Genomic DNA, 6,000 nt, shown 5'->3' with positions numbered 1-6,000 from the left:
TCTTGCTATTTCCATGCATATTTTAGCTTGAAATTGCACATTTGTCCATATATATGCCATGAAAAGTGCATTTTGCCTTTAAAAATGATGAAAACTCTCATTTTCATACTTTTTGTTTTTCCCTAAGTCCCAATTTCAAATTTGAGTGTTGAAGTGCATTGCATCTTGGCATGTTTGAGTCTTTTGCCAAATGCATGTGTTTGTTTTATGCTTGTTTTTGTGCTATGTGCTTGCTTGCCAGTTTTCTCCACTTTGGAGAAGTTACAAGCTCTTACAAGTTCTTTCCCAAGAACTTGTTTTTGCTTCACTTCATGCGAAAGCATCATCACATTCCACTTCCCTTTCCATGTCACGACACTTCACTTTTCATCCTACAAATGCATCCACACATGCATGTAATCTCATTTTTCGCTTCCACTTTCACTCATCTCACCTTTCATCTCCCGTTACATGTTGCACTTACATGTAATCATTTTTCATACAATAATATTTTGAAGACCCTAAATCACATTTGAAAATCAACAATCTCCATTTGTACGCATTCCCATGAGTCAAGCACTTTACTTCAAAAAAGAGAGAGTTAAAGGTGTCGATGGAAAGTTGTTCCAAGTTTACATCCGGACATTGTCAAAAAAGTTTTCAAAGTGTCAAAGACTCTAGTTTGTGCTAATCTACAAAGAAGAATTCATGACAACTTGAGCAAGAAAAGATATGACACAAGCAAGAGGTGAATAACCAGGGCCAAAGGCTCACCCAACTATCTAAACCACCCTGCAAGAGTTAACACAACGGAAGCAAACACAAAGAACATCAACCAAAGGAGGAAGAAGACCAAAATACTTTTATAGATTCATCAAAACATCTTCATACATGCCTAGCTATAAGGCCTTCTAGGTTACGACCAGATACGAAATACAACTTCCAGATCCACGATCCCATTTTAAATTCGCATTTCTAGACACATATGTGTTCTCTTTTCCACCTCTAAGTTATGCCCTTAATCTATGCCTAAGCACTCTATTTATACTTGCCAAAATGGCTTATAAATCATTCTAGAACATTACATGAGAGGAAGGTTGACCCAACAATGGTCTGGACACATCCCAAGAAAAGATCTTAACATAAATATTGTGACCAGAATAAATCCTACAAGTCGCCTCACAGAAATCACATCCAAATGCCGACACTTGACATTCATTGGATAACTCGGCACATACTGAAAAATTGGTACTTGGCATCAATTGGAAATTGGCACTCGACATCAACTAGAAACTGGCGACTCGACATCAACTGGAAATTGGCAGTTGGCATCAACTGGAAACTGGCACTCAACATCAACTGGAAACTAGCAACTGAGCATTAACTGGAAACTAGCAACTCGGTATCAACTAGAAACTAGCACTCGATATCAACTAGAAACTGGCACTCAGAATCAACTAGAAACTGGCAACTCGACATCAACAAAAAATTGGCAACTTGGCATCAATTGGTAGAATGAACAAAAGTGTAGGATTACAAGGAAACTCAAGATGCTCCTGCATCAAGATAGATCACATCAAGTTTCCACATGACAATGGACAATTCATCAAAGAGAGTCAGAGGTTATTAAAAGATGCAAGACCATGGTTATCAAGATGACTACAGTGGTACAAAGTACAGGAACTCCCAATCCTATGATCATCTGGGATTGCATCGTCAAGTACAAGGCCCTTCAAGATTGTTTTCTTCTCTTAGGTCTTCTTTCTTCTTCTTTCATATTTGTAATTGAAGAGGATGTATTACATGAAGATGTGTAATTATATGTAATTCGAGTTACACGTGGATGTAAAAGATGTAATGCAAGTTGCATGTGCAATTGCATGTAACCCTATATTTTCTCTTTTAGTTAGACTAGGTCAAAGTTGGTTGACTTGTTCCCACTTTTTCCTCCATATTTTTCTCAACTCCTGTGTCTATATAAAGGAGTGTCCCCTTGTTGTAAAAATCATCTTTTGTTGTATGCAAGAAAGCTCTGCCACATTTGTGCAAACATAACTTTGATTGTGTAGTATGAATTTGGGAGAAAAGTGAATAAAAGAAGCAATTGGATTCGAAACTTTGACTATAAGCAATTGTGATAGAGAAAATTAGAAGCTTTGACTATAATTTCTACATATTTTCTTGATTCATGTTATTATTGTGTGTTCAATAAAAGAGCATAGTGATTTAAGAAGCAATCGGAGCCGAAGCTTTAATTGGGAGCGGTTGTGGAAATATATAGCTAGAAGCTTTGTCTGTAGCTTATACTTCTTTCTTAATTCACAAAATAGTTAGATTATTCTTACTTTTAAGAGTTTTTGTGCCCTAATTGTAAAGCTTTTCCATATAGAAGTACGACCAAACTTAGAGCCAAACTGGTACATTTTCAGCAAGCCTTTGAGTTAGTGAAGGTTTATCGGTATCACTGTTTTCAACTCTTGATAGAATTGTAGTTAGAGATTCACCTTGCCCATTACTTGCTCCATGAGTAAGTGGATTCTTTCTTGAAAGATAAGAATAAAGGATATTGGTAACACCCATTTTATAAAATCTCTCAACTTCTTACTTACCTTGAGTTGATCTAAGGAATGGTGAGAAGGGGGAGCCTTCCCTTTAAGGTAGGAGAGACTTTGTCTCACATGCTGTGGTTGGTCATCTTATTTTGCGATTAGATTTTTACCCAAAACTATCAGTTGCAAAATGTCCACCCAACACAATAAAGTAAAGGACAACCTAATACAATTACAATTGAAGATGAACCAAAGGTTAGCCTAGCAAAGGATATAACACAAGATGAAAATGTCATGGCTGAACCAAAAAAATAAGGGTATGTTGACGAAGCTAGAGAAGAAGGAGGAAGCTTCATCATCAAAGTAAGCATACGAGATTTTGTTGAATCCTAATCTTGTGATTGTACAAGTAAAATCTTATCCAAAGATTGATGCACAAGTGGGTACACAACATGTAGATTCAACACCTTTTATTTCTAATATTCTTACTAGTTCACTCAATCCAAATTTTAGTCATGGTGATGCAAATGTTAGCTAAGTTGACCAACAAAGCCAGTCAGCTAATGAAGAAGTAAACACCCAAATGAAAGAAAAGAATGATGACGACAAAGAGGGAAATACTAAGGACAATATAGAGGGTGAGAAGAATGAAATAAGTATAGCTAGCAAAGCATACCAATCTTATATTGGTGAAAGATTGAGTGCCTCGAGACCTCTACAAGAGGGAGAAAAGGAGGTAGGACAACATATTTCAACCAGTGAACTCAAAATTGATGTTAGCAAGGCAAAAAAGAATGAATCTGTGTGATAAGAGAGAAAACCTAAGGATAAAAAGTTAGATTTTGAGCCTCAGAAGGCTGAGGAGACAAAAGAGGAGCCACAGAGATCAAATCTGGAAGTTCCTACACAAGAACATCAATTTTTGTCAAGCTCCAACACACTAGATTCTAAAGGAAATAGATTGAAGAAGAAGATGAAGCAGTCACCATGAACCATGAAGGGTAAACCTAATACTTTTGATGAAAATATTGTAATTCCAAATTGGGACACATCTAAATTGAGTGTTGTGCAAATGTGAACACTTAGTGACTTGCTGGATGGAAAGACCAAGCAAGAGGAGATGAGAAAAAAAACATAAACAAAGACATGTATTATATGACATCAATGATATATTTCTTGATACTATTTGTGTTGATAATCTAGATGAAAAGGCCCCCATCATTGAACAATTGATTAAGATAGTTGAAAGTTGAATGACCTTGACATAGATACGCAAGAAAAATTCATGTAATGGTCAGAAAGGAAGTTTGAGAGCAGAGTGCTGGAGAAGGTTGCAACTAAAATTTCAATTAAGAAGGTTGAACTATCCACTCTTATTGTTGATTCAGAGTAGTTACTGAATAATGCAAGCACATTGTTTGGTAAACTATGTAATGTCCCAAGATTTACCAAAGAAATAAGGGTTAAGATGGATAAAATTGATGTAGATCTTCTATAGAGAGGATCAAATTTGAACTTGGATCCAAGTTCCAGTTCAATATATTTTTCAAAGATCATATTTTTGCAAGGTAAGCAATCAGAGTTATTGCGAGAGGAATGCAACATTAGAAATGAGGTCCCTTCTATACAAGCATTGTTATTACCTCATTTGGAAGTAATGCAAAGGCATTTGTAGGTCGCAAAGGACCTTGTTTAAACTAAACAATTGTCTACAACAGACAATATGGTAGATCTCATAGCCATATTGGAAATAGAAAAACAAGTTCTTGATACTTTTTAAAAGCAATTGGGATACATAATGAATATTGTCATGAGATTACACCACCCATTTTTAATGCATTTGGTATGATCCCTAGTCCGCAACTGAATGTCACTACTCGTCATAAGTGACAAAAATAAGGGGGAAAAGATAATTATGATGAGAGAGGGAAATGTATGAAGATCTTGAAAGGATAAAATGTAAATCCTATGTATATTATGACTGAGATACACAAGGGGGATATGGAATAATAAGGAGATAGAGTCTACAAAAATATTTTTGGAAATGATTTTGAAAATGTAAGTTACAACGTACTATATGATGACCAAGCTAATGGTATGGAGCACACCCTAAGGCAAAGTTTATTTTTTAAAATTTTTGTTATGTTGGATTTTGATTATTCAAGTGTATTTACCAATAATGCCAAAGGGGGAATTTTTTTTATCCTAAACGCAATCTTAGTATTTTCTATTAGTGCAAAACACTTTGTCATTCATAATGCAAAGTTGGTCAATCAACATTGTGACCGAACCCCAATTAAGGCTGAGCTATAAAGAGAATAAGTATAAAAGTTTAGTAGGTGCCAAGTAGTAATAGTTATCAAGCACATCAACAATCACTAAATATTTTAGCTATTTCTGAGTAATTCAAGGGCAACATATGAATTGAGCAATGCAAAGATAAAATAGTTTAAGCTTAGCATAGTTCATGCCAAGGGACAACATGAAGAAACAAGCATAATTGAGCATCAAGAAGGTATATGTGTCAAGTTATGTAGTTTTAGTATATGAGTTTGGAATGACACAAAATCTTATGTAAACTATTTTGTCGAGCATGAGACGTATTTATACAATTGAGGTGAATAGAAAGGAGGGAATTATGCCTATAATTTTGTATCATTAATCCCTATGCAGTATGATGGAACAATTAGAAAATTGGAAAGGTCAAGTGACAAAAAAGGATGAATGTGGATTGTTGATTTCATTCTAGAAGTTTCTCTAGATGGCTATATAAGCATAATTTTAAGACATAAAATATTGTTGCGAGTTGAAGGAATGTGTGTATGCGAAGTTGAAGGAGAATCTAGAAGTTGTGGATTAACGCAGCCGAGTAGTGTACTAAGGAGTTATTGCAAATTAGTCACAATGAGGTGATTACATATTGGATATAGAAGATTTGTTATTAGCATATTAGTGCAAAGTGAAGGATCAAGGTACTATTATATTCTAACAAGAGTATCAGGTGAATCTCTTAACAGAGTGGTCCTAACAGGCCTATTCTAAATATTCTAACAAAGTACTCACTTATTTATGATGTTAAAATCCTTATGTAAAGGTAGACTAAATAGTATTATAAGCTTTTAACATAGCAGACCCTCACAAGGTAGATCATCAGAAGTGATCAAAATTGTAGCCCTAATAGGCACTTTGTTACTATAGTAGTGAAGTTTTTTTGGGTGTCATCCCCACCATAGTTTTACCTTCATGTTGGAGGGTTTCTGTGTTACCGAAATCTTGTGTGAAGTGTTGTTTACTTGCTTGTATGTTTTGATCATGTTAGTAGATGTTAGATCTGTTATTATATGATTGATATCACACAAGGTTAAGGTTAATGTTAATGAGGTGTATGGTGAATCAAGTTTACCATGGTTTATGTTTAAAGTGGTAAAAGTTTTGGAGATCCTGATTCACCCCCCCTCCCCCTCTTAGTATC

The sequence above is a fragment of the Cupressus sempervirens genome, chromosome 5, assembly GCF_028749045.1.
Source record: "Cupressus sempervirens isolate cs-2001-9-10 chromosome 5, ASM2874904v1, whole genome shotgun sequence".
NCBI lineage: Eukaryota > Viridiplantae > Streptophyta > Pinopsida > Cupressales > Cupressaceae > Cupressus > Cupressus sempervirens.
Note: the sequence above shows the minus strand (reverse complement) of the source record.